The sequence below is a fragment of the Lagopus muta genome, chromosome 18 (assembly GCF_023343835.1).
Source record: "Lagopus muta isolate bLagMut1 chromosome 18, bLagMut1 primary, whole genome shotgun sequence".
Taxonomy (NCBI): domain Eukaryota; kingdom Metazoa; phylum Chordata; class Aves; order Galliformes; family Phasianidae; genus Lagopus; species Lagopus muta.
In genome coordinates, this window is record NC_064450.1 from 5,956,679 (window position 1) to 5,967,768 (window position 11,090).

The following is an 11,090-nucleotide window of genomic DNA, read 5'->3' on the forward strand; positions in this document are numbered from 1 at the left end:
ACGTGCCCCCCTGGCACCGCACCTCCCGCTGCTGCTCCCGCGCTACCTGCGCCACCGGGAGCCCTGAAAATAACACACAACTGCTTAAGGATGTGAGCTCCGTATTAAATCTCGGTGAAAAGGAGCAATTATGCTGTCAGAGGAGGTGATATAATTTGGGAGAGCTCGTTGCGCAGCTGTAATTTTTTCCCACCGTTGGCTGCGGTGTGCAAAGCTCCAGCATGGGCAGCCTCAGGCACCCCAGGGCCAGCTCTGCCTATGGGCAGGGGCACATTTCTGCCCACTGTGAACACCTCATACATGCTGGGAGTGTGGGCTGCCCGCTGCTGCTGATGCCCCGTGCCTGGGGGCGCAGTGCTGTGCTGCAGCAGCATCCCAGTATGGTGCTGGTGTGGGTACTGGTGCGGCTGTGGGTACCGGTGTGGGGTACAGAGGGTTAATGCTTCCATTGCTGGGGGAGAGTAATTAAGTGCTAACTTGTCATTTTTTTTAATGAAGTACCGGAGCTGCAGATTTATAATTGCTAATGAGCCAGAATAATAATTAGTTGTTTTTTAATAAGGCCGATGATCACTCGGAGGGAGAAGAAGAGCCGGGCACTGCTTTGGCCTAATTTTTCTTGCAGTGTGTCCAACTACCCAGGCTGGCCTTGTCCCCACAGCTCAGCTCTGTGCCTGGACCTCTCCCCATGCACCCTGGCTCATGTCCCCCCTCAGTGCCCCCTGAGTGCCATGGTGGCTGCACGGGGAGGTGGCAGTCCTTCTCCATAGGAATACCAGGATGCTGAGGTCACCTCCTGATGGCACTGCTCAGGGAAGTGGTGGCACCTGGGGATGAGCCATGAGGAAGCCGCACAGGGGGCAAGGGGAAGGCAGGGCTGAGATAGATAACTAATTGGGATAGCTGATTAGGTAATTGCAGTTGATTAGCTTTGATTAGAATAAGCCTTGGCCAAGGCTCAGGGAGCCAAGCTCCACGTCAACCCCACTGCAGAGCCCTGGAGTGGCCCAGGACCCCCATCTGCCCCCCCTTGGCTCAATGCGTACCTTTCTCATTACATCAGAATGGGGGGAGCTGCCAGTGGTGGCCTCCAAGGAGTCACCAAGCAGGCGGTGGGGAGCAGGAGAGCTCTGTGATATTGTTTCAAAGAATTAAAAAAAAAAAATAAAATAGCACACACAGAAAGCAGAAATGGAAGCGACAAAACTCAGCAGGGCGTTTTCATGCCCTTGATTTTTCTACTGAAAGAAGTAATTAAGGCATTGCAGGTAATCTTCAGCTCTCTGAGAACATCCCCCGGCTCCAGCATGGCCCCAAAATGGTCTCGGTGGTGTTTCTGCCCCTGGGTGCAGCTGGATCTGCTGGGCGAAGTCGGTTCATTGGAGGGGATGATGCTGCAAAATGCTTTTGGGATCGATGGAAATGGCTGCTCTCCTGCTGGGCTGTGTCACCCCGCTGTCCCCTGAGCCACCCCCCACCTTGTCCCCTTACTTTACTCTTTGCCATTTCACCCTGGCCATCTCGAGGGGATCTGGGCACCATCAGGCAGTTCCTTGGGGCAGGGAAGTGCTGTGGGGTCACCACCCATCCACACACATCCCCGTCTCCCATCCCAATAAGCATCAACCCACCCTGCTCCATTAAAGACAGCTCCATTAAAACAGCATGCGCTATCATCTCTCAAAGGCATCGTTAAATTTGTCCGTGACTGAACCAGAGGTGGTGGGGAACAGCACAAATGTTGTTGGGGTGAGAAGTGCTGGGGGCACAGCACTGGGACCCCCATATCCTCTCACCCCGCTCACTGCTGCGCTGCTGCTCTTCATGCTGCCCTGATTTCTGCTACTTCACCGGAGCTGAAGCCTGACCTTTTTTAATATTCGAGGCTGCGATTTCGGGGCCGGGAGCAACTTGGGGAGGGAAAGGTAGGAGAGGGTGAGGTGGAGGGGAAAAAGCAGCGCAGCCCCCCGGCAGCATCTTGGTTTCAAAAATCAATGGGGGCTGAGCAGGGGCAGGGGATGCTGTGGGATGTAATCTGTGCTCGAGTGGGGGAGCATAGGGAAATGGCATCTGCAGCCCTTGGAAATCAGCGTTTTCCTGCAGGAAAGAGCTCTGCGCGGTGCTGGGTGTGGATGCGGTGCTGTATGGGCACAAGGAGCCAAGGCTGGAGCTGAAGGTCAGAGATGGGTGGCTGCCCACTGAAAAATAAATGTGAGCTGTCATGTGCTCAGTACTGGGAGTGAGAGCAGGGCCGGGCAAACTCAGCCTGGTTTGAAATTGCAGCCCTGTGCCGCGCCACAGACGAAGTCCCGATAATTGCGCTTTCTTTTCTTCCTTTCTTTCCCTTTTCCCCTGCTGAGCTGCAATAATTGGGTGCTGTCGCCCGAGCTCATCCGCTGCTGGCTGCCTGAAAGGAGCTCTGCAATTAGCGAGTGTCACCCTGTAATAAAGGCTTTAATATCCCCCGTCACGGCTCACGCTGCAGCTGCTCAACCCTGTCCTGCACTGCACGGCCTTGAGAAGCTCTTGCATGGTACATGCATTCCATCTTGTCCCATCCCATCCTTCTTAACCCATATCCATCCCACCCATCCATCCCATCCATCCCATTCATCCCATCCCGTCCCATCCCGTCCCGTCCCATCCCATCCCATCCCATCCCATCCCATCCCATCCCATCCCATCCCATCCCATCCCATCTGTTCTGCCCAGAGATGACATAACAGCCCAAGCAGATCTGGAACATCCCCAGCAGAGCCCTGGAGTCCCATCCTGACCCACTTTCCCCAGTCCCCACCAATGTTTCAAAGCCATTCCCCTCCTGGGAGCCCTGCATGGGGTTGGGGTTCTCAGGGTGCTTTAGAACAAATGCTCCCAATAAGGTAATTATAGGGGAGATAATAAATGTGTCAGTCCTCCAAGAAGTATTTTTTCTGGGAGCAAAGGGGGAGCCCTGCCGCTGCATTGCATTCACGCACGTTACCATACATATTAATTAACTGGGTAAAAAGCTCCCCAACTCTGTGCCACGTGCATTATTTATGAGCATCTCGAGGTGCTGGTAACTTACAGGCTCTCCTGCTCTGCTCATTGCCTTATTTCCCTAGATGTTCTCACTCCAGACGCTGCATGTGGATGCTCTCCTGTAGGGACTTGCTGCTGGCTGGAGCTGAGTGCTGAGATCAAACAGGAGAAGAAGTGGGGTGAGCTCACGCTTGCACGCAGCATCCTCCTGCTGTTTGCCGTGGTGCAGCCCCACAGCAACGGGATGCATTCCCTTGCCTGCAGTCCTGCTGCCCCCTGCACAACCCCTCGCTGCCCAAGCCCTTGGCTGAGGCTCATCACGTCTTCCTGTTTATTTCTGATGAGAGCAATGACCGCGTCTGCACGGCGCATCCCAGCCTTGTGTGCTCACAGCCACATCCAGCTGGACCCAGCTGTCCCCCGAGGGGATGCCACGTGTCCATTGGGATCCATTGGGATCCGTTGGGGTGCTGTTTTCCTCCGTCCTTGGACTCCCCAGCACAATGGCTGTGCTCGGCCCCAGCGGCTGTGCGACGCTTCTGTGTGGAACGAGATTTAAAGCGGCGCAGCAAATAGGTGATAGAAAAACCAAACTCTATTAAAAACCCATTTTCTGCAGGTGAGTGGGTCCTCAGCAGGTCAGGGGTGGGGAATTACCGTGGTGCGCAGGGAGTGTGTGTCTGATTGCACGGGGGGGCTGGAATGGGGGCTGAGGACAGGGCATTGACCCCAGGTTGGGTCCTTTTCCCCCCCCTCCCCAGCCCCCACCCTGGGCTGTCAGCATCTCCATGCATGGGGTGAGCTCAGCACACGCAGCCACAGTCCTGCTCCTGGCAGCCCAGAGCTGTGCAGTGGGGAAGAGGAATTGGATGCCACTTTATAAATCATTGTCTCCCTTTAAAGATGGAGTTTTAACCTTCCCGGCTTCTGCCTGGGGATTTATTAGCAGTTTCATTTCCTGCAGTAATAACTCATTGCACTCACTGGAGTAGGCGACAGGGGGGGTCCTCTTCCAGCTGTGCCATGCCCAGGTCTTGCATTTCCCTGTTCATGGGGTGGGTTCTCTACTCTGGGTTGTGGAGACCATGGGATGGACACCCTCAGCCTCATGCATGGGTGCTCCTCCCCAGGACCCCATTCTGCAGTGATGATGGGGATAGGAATGGGGATGGGGATAGGAATGGGGATGGGGATAGGAATGGGGAGGAAATAGGGATGGGGTTGGAATAGGGATGGGGATAGGAATGGGGAGGAAATAGGGATGGGGTTGGAATAGGGATGAGATGGAGATGGGGATGGTTATGGGTATGAAGATGGGCACAGAAATGAGGTTGGGTCAGGAACAGCAGTGGCTTTGCTCATTCTGGCTGCAAAACTCCTCGTGTCCCCAAGGTCCTTGGCTCTGCCTGCTCTCCTTCCCACACAAACCTGACAGCTGAGGGATTTTCATTCCCCAAAGGATTTCCCTTAATTAGGAGCCTTCATCAATCACCATCGCACACACTCACAGGCACTTAACTCCATCTCTTCAAAGGCTCTGCCCACCCACCCTGCCATGGTGCTGTGGGTGAGTGCTGGCGCTGCGGCAGCGTGGGGGCACTTTGGTGGGGATGGGGCACAGAGGCTCAGCCCATCCATCCCCGGGTGGGGATCCATCTCCCCTCCATAGGGCTGAGCGAGACGAAGGAAGTGCAGGGCGAGTTTCTGCCCCCTGAAGTACTTTTCCCAATAATTAGGTCTGTGCTAAGACGATTAAGAAGAACTTTAGTGATGGGTTTTATAATCCTTCCTGAAAGGGAAATGAGCCTCCAGTTCCCTCCTCGCTGTCCTGCCCTGTCCCCAGCAGGGACAATCCCACGGTGACCCCGCACTGCCGTCCTCCTGGCACCTCCGGGCTTTGCTCATTTTGTCACTTGGCATTGGAGCTGTTGTTGCACACAGAGAGCAGAGCCGATGGTTCACAGCTGCCTCCAGGGTTGGGATGCTTTGGTGGCAGTGCTATCAGGCAAGCAGTGTGGAGCTGCTGGATCCACAACGGCAGTGACGACAGCGCAGGCTTCCCGCAGCCTGTTGAGCGCGTGGCCGGGAAGGAATTGATCCCCACTGCTTCATTTATTAGATGGTGTAATGCCACGGAAACCGTTTCCGCAATATCCCAAACTAAATCATTTATTCTTGACAAAAATCCAATAAAGAGCTCAGTCCTCCTCCATAGGCAGATAAAGCCCAGATTAACGGGACTGCCTAGATCAGAAAGAGAGAATAAGGAGGAAAAGCTGGGAAAATGAGGGTGGGATGTAAAGGAGAATTCTTCCTCATTCTCTCTTTCCCAAGGCTGCTGCAGCTCAGGATTTTATTACAAAAAGCCACCTAAATATTACAGGCTAATCCGTAAATCCCAGCCTAGTAAAATATGTGATGGATTTTGTAAATTGTGCCCTTTACAAATCTGATTGAACTCCTTTTTCCTTGCTGGTTTGCTTTTCTTCTCCTTCCTCTCTCCTCCTCCCTGGGGATTTTCTTTACCTCAAGGACCACAAAGCTTTTTGGTGCCACTGTCCTGGCTCTGCTGGGGTGAGAGGGGGATGGGATGGAGATGGGATGGAGATTGAATGAGGTGGATGGAGATGGGATGAAATTGGATAGGATGGATGGAGATTGAATGGGGTGCATGGAGACGGAATGAGACGAGGTAGGATGGGACGAGGAGCTCTCCAACTGGCTGCAGCCAGCTGCCTGCATTGTAATTGCTGCTCTCCCCATCCTTCCTCTTAGGCTGCTGGCAGCTGGCTGAGCAGAGGCAGGAAGGAGGCTGCGAGCACCGAGACATGTAGGTGATCTCCCCTTCCTCATCTCAGTTTGATTTTAGGGCTTTCTGCCTTCCTTGAGCTGCCCTGGGTGTTTTGGGGCTGGTGGAGCACAGAGATGTACCCATGGGAATGGGGGTCATCTGGGTGCTTCTGGGTGCAGCCCAGCATCCCTGCTGCAGATCCTTCTCTAACGGCACATTTCTGTGCAGGAGGAGGACAAACTCAGGCACATCTTTCCTTCCTCCAACATTATTTCCTGTTCTTTTATTAAAGCAAGATGTTGCTGGCACATCTCATGCTCCCTTCCCTGTTTTTCCATCAAGTAACTCTGCAGAGGAACATCTGGCAGCAGCTAGCGAACGGGATATTCCTGCCTGTGGCAGCAGAGACACTGGTTTCCTTGCAGTGGTTGGGGGCAACCAGTAAATGCCACCTATCCCCATGGTGACTGTCTCACTCTGTGGTGACACGGGTGGCAGTGAGGATGGGGACCTGCTGGTGTTGCACCCTGCGTAGCAAACCAGAGAAGGAAAGAGGAGGACCAGCTGCCACGTCTCCAATTGGATTTAGTTTCACCCCGAGCTGCTTTTCCTTTTGGTTTGCTCGTAGCACTGTGGTTGGTGGGAAGCCAGGATCGGAACAGTGGCACTGAGCCCAGCCCAGGTCTCTGCCAGAGAGCTCAGACCCCACGGAGGTGGCCCAGCAGCCACAGGTTTAGGGGGAAGCCTCCCCCCAGAATTGTGCTTTGTCAATAAGCCAGTGGGATGAACTCACTGCAAATCCAGAGTGTTGTAACCACCCTCGAAGGAATAAGGTCTGGGTTAGTGTACAAGCGGGCAAAGAAGGGCAGCTGAGCTCCTGATGATGAGGACAAGATAACGGGACAAGACTGTGTCTCAGCTTCACCAGCACCCCCTGGCACTGTAAGCAGGACAACTCGCAGCCGTCCAGCCCTTCCTTCCATTCCCTGCACCTAACGATGGGCTTTACTCATGCTTTGAGTCAGCGCTGGGGGATGCTCTGCTGGTAACCATGGCAACTGCCAGGTTCCTGTCTCCTTGCCCTTGTCGGTCACCTTGAGGTGTCACCATGTCCTGGTCACCGGCTGGCTGCCCTGCATGCCCCTGTGCAGCCATGCAGGGCTGTGGCAGCCATGGGGCAGTGCTGGGACCACTGCTGGCCCCAAGCACATCCTGGCGTGGGCAGCACCCGGCTGGGTCTGGGAGCCCACAGGAGGAGCTGGAGCCCTGCGCCAGGCGCCCGCAGCCACATCTGCAAGCATTTAAGCAGGAAGCCCGGGCCAGGTCCTGCCAGAAATAGCTCTTGGTGTGTGCTCCCGTGCCAGCAAGTGATGTCATTTGCTTTTATTTCCCTCCCGTCTGCTCCTTCCCGTTGGAGACACGATACACTTGTCAGCCTCGTGCCGTGCTGGGGCTTTTGCTGCCTGTGCTGACGCAGCCTTGGATTTGTTGCTGGCACCTCAAGCAGACACGGGGCTGCTCGTGTCTCTGCCCACCGCCAGGACCTGCCCTGCTCCTCCAGCAGCATGGGCAAAAGGGGAGAAATCCAGGCTGATGGCTGCCCATGAGCTGGGGGGCCTCAGAAGGGAAATCCTGGGGTTCACTCACCCTGAGGAACCCTACAGGGAGGGAACCCCAGGGGAAGGGGTCGTGCACACAGCTTGTGCGCTACAGGGCTCGGTGTAGGAGCAGCTGGGTGTATCATGGTGCTGTCCTGCAGCCCCGCAGCTCTTTGCACTGTGTTGACTTGGCCACCGATGTGCAAGCACCGACACAGCCTGGGCGTGCAGCCGCTCACAGGCAGGATTCAGCCAGCTGGCTGCGGCCCCTCGGCGCACTCCAGAACAAGCACATGCCTCCAGAACGTCTCCACACGGCCTCTCAGGACTTGTCCCCATCCGTGCCGTTGCATCCCCGCCAGCTGCAGGCTGCCAGCCAGGGCGTCCCATGGCCGCAGACCGGCGTCTCCCTCAGGCTGGGGGTCACGGGGCTGTGGGCTTCCCAGTTAAGTTCCTGCAGAAAACACAGCTTGTTGTGCTTTGTGCATGGGAATGGGCTGAGCTCCATCGCAAACGATGAACATCCTCACTGTCAGCTGTTGCATCCATCCTGCAGCAGTTTCTCATGGCTACAGGTCACGGTTCTAGCTGGATGCCTCTGTCACCATGTGCCACGGTGCAGGGTGGGCAGGGCAGCATGCAGGCAGCCACTGGCAGGTCGTGCTGGCACAGCCCAGGCGTGGTGCTGGTGTCTGCCTGCACAGCCGCTCCTGCTTGGAAACAATGCTTGGAGTGGAGATTTGCTGCCATTTCATGGAAAAAATGGGTGGAGTGAAATGAATCATGCCCATACAGCTGAGCTGGGCAGAGCTGACTGCCTCTTCTTTTCCCAAATTCCTATTTCCACTGCTCAATGCTGCCAGCCTCAGCAGAGCAGAGGTGCTTGGAGGTGCTGCCCACTCATGCCTGCAGCAGCTCAGTGCCAACCCTGTCCCCTAGCACAGGATGTCACAGTGGCCTCAGTGCTACCCAGCCAGTGGGACACGGTCAGCCTCACGCAGTGTCGTGTCAGAGGGGATCTCTGAGGACATGTGGGTCCTTTGTTAACCCTGGGACATTCTGGCTGTGTCTCTCCTCTCCATCCGTTACAGGAACACACGGCACCACGTCCTGAAATAATTGCACAATTATGGGCTAATTACTGCAATTAGATGATCACTGGTCCTGCAAACTTGTGCCAGACCTGTGTCCAGAGCCACGTTCCCCCAGTTCTTGCTGTGCCTGACATGGAGGGATGAGCTCAGCACCTCAGAGTGCTCTCAGAACCACGGGGACTCCAGGAGGGGCACAGGGTCGGGCTTGTGGCTTTGCTGACCTCCTGTAGCCACCTCGGCCAGCACACCCCTCCTTGTCCCCATCCCTGTCCCCTTCTGTGTTCCCATCCTGCAGGAGCTGCCGATGGCTGTGGGATGGGCACACGCTGGCAGCACCGAGGATCTAACGCTGCTCAGCCCTGGAAACAACGCTATCCGTTTCAATTAGAGCAAGCAGGGAAGCGGCTATTAAGTGCTTCGTTATTATGGTAATGGATCTACTCTGCATGCACGGGGGAGGCCTCGCACCCTCCCGCCAGTGTCCAATTTTTTATCTCTAATTCCTCCCCTAGGTCTTCTCCCATCCGTGACATGAAAGATGAGCGCCGTGGTGACTCCAGCAGTGCAGTGCCTCTCTCTCATCCCAGAGGTGGAGAGGTGAGGGGCACCCTTGCCCTGGGGCTGTACTCGTGTAGGGGCTCTGCTCAGTGGGATGGGGACCCTTGGTAAGGATGTGCCCTGCAGTGCAGGACTGCCACGTGGGACTCTGTTCTCCCCACAGATGCCGGTGTCTGCCATCAGCGGGGTGCAGGGGGGAGGGGTGCCACAGAGCCGTGGAGTCCTTTCATCTGCTGCCACGTGCTGTCACGATGGGTGTTTAATTGGGATGTGCAGTGCGGAACTCGTGCCGCTGTGCTTTGTGGGGAAGCCGGACGGGTGACGGGATATTTCCCCATAATTGGCTTATTTGCTTTCCTTTGTAAATGTCTTGTTGATACAGGAATCGCTTATGATGACACGGCTGTGGGCGTGCAGCTGCCTCAGCCCCCCCCCTTTGCCCAAATCCACGGCACCCCCAGCGCAGGGCAGTGAGCTGCAGTGACAGTGGTGCACATGGAACCCATCCTCCACCACCACCATCCCCGTGCCACCGTGGGAGTGCTGGGGACAGCGTGTCCCGTGCTAGCGATCACGCTCAGCTCTGCTGTCATTGCTGCTGCCTGAGCCCCGGCAATGCTTATGAATAAATGAAATGAGAGTAAAGCGCCTGCCTAATGGAATGATGACAAATGTGTACCGAAACCGAAGGGAAAAGGGAACAATTTGAGTAATTCAATTATTTAACAGAAGCTTGTCAATGGTATGCGCCGGGGAGCTGTGACAGCGCAGCACCAAGTGCCACGGTGGGAGGTGTGTGGTGCCCTGGGGCACCTCATGGGACCTTGGGTACAGCAGAGAAGGGGATGCCCTGGGGTGGAGACATGCAGGATGAGAAAGGTGCATGGGAACTGCATGAGCAGCATGGAGACAGCACTGGCATGTCACTGGAGACCACGCTGGGAGGCGAGAGGGGTTCATTTGCACTTTGCTTGGGCTAGCATGGCCAGGACAGCCTTGCTAGGGAGGTGCAAATAGATTCAGCAGGAGTGCACTGCTTTTGCTCAGCAGAATTGCAGATGTCTGAACGCAGCTGGGGGTCTGATCCTGCTCCTCCAGGCCCTGTATACCACAGTGCTCATAGATGCTGCTCCTGTGGTGCAGAACAATCAGTCCAGACCCAGTGATGCCAGAGTTTAACGTCACGCAGATCAGCTCCAGAATTCGAGGAGGGGGATGTGCTCTGAAAAATGACTTTGGTTGGTCCACATCTTCAACACCCAGTGACCTGTGTCCCCATGGCCAGGCTGCAGCCACAGCACAGGGACAAGGGCTGCCTGGCCTCTGTGGAGACCACCCCTGTGAGCAGCAAGTTGAGGCTGGAGTGGGTCCGTTCCTCCCTTTAGGAAGTGCATCAGTGATGAGGTCCTCCACCTCCATTCCGCACCACATCCACAGTTCAGTGCCTGTCCCCTCCCTTGTGTGCCCAGAGGTGACAAAAGCTGGCAGGGGACGAGAGCGTGTCATTGCAGGCAGGCAGCTGGCAGGGGACACAGCTCTGGCAGCCAGCTCTGTGCACGCCCGGCTGCTCGCTGTGCTGCCTGGGGACCACTCACTCCCAGCTCACATATGTTGCGAGGACACTGGGTTTGTTCCCCTCCAGCCTCCCTTGGCCATGAGCCATTGGCACTCTCGGTCTCGAGTCATGGCACCGAGATGCTGGCACCTCCCCCCGACTCCCCTGGCAGTGTGGTGGGGGGGACATACAGCAGAAGCAGACCCCAGGTGAGCCCTGCGTGGATATGAAGGACGTGGCCCCCACCCTGCCCGTGCCAGCAGGCGCTGAACATGGAATGAAGAAATGAATGTGAACATTGCACAGGTGGCCAGGCAGCACACACTGTGACAGCTGGTCACCTTCACAGGGGACAAGCAGTGCTGGAGAGGCTGGGTCTCCATCCTCATGTCGCTAGGACTGAGAGAGAGGCTCCCGTGCACCCTCATCTCAGCGCATCAGAGGGCTGTGCTGTGGTGTTGTTTATGCCC

The 11,090-nt window shown here is 56.0% G+C and overlaps 1 long non-coding RNA gene across 2 annotated transcripts; it reads left to right on the forward strand.

Annotated features, from left to right (window-relative positions):
- Positions 1-3,452: 3,452 nt before the first annotated feature.
- LOC125702297 (uncharacterized) lies at positions 3,453-9,675 on the forward strand. Of its 2 annotated transcripts, XR_007380518.1 has the most exons (5): positions 3,453-3,643; positions 5,800-5,854; positions 8,803-8,935; positions 9,020-9,104; positions 9,448-9,675. It is a non-coding gene; the product is annotated as an uncharacterized LOC125702297 (long non-coding RNA). The 2 variants fall into 2 exon arrangements; XR_007380517.1 differs by lacking the exon at positions 5,800-5,854.
- The last annotated feature ends 1,415 nt before the right edge of the window (positions 9,676-11,090 follow it).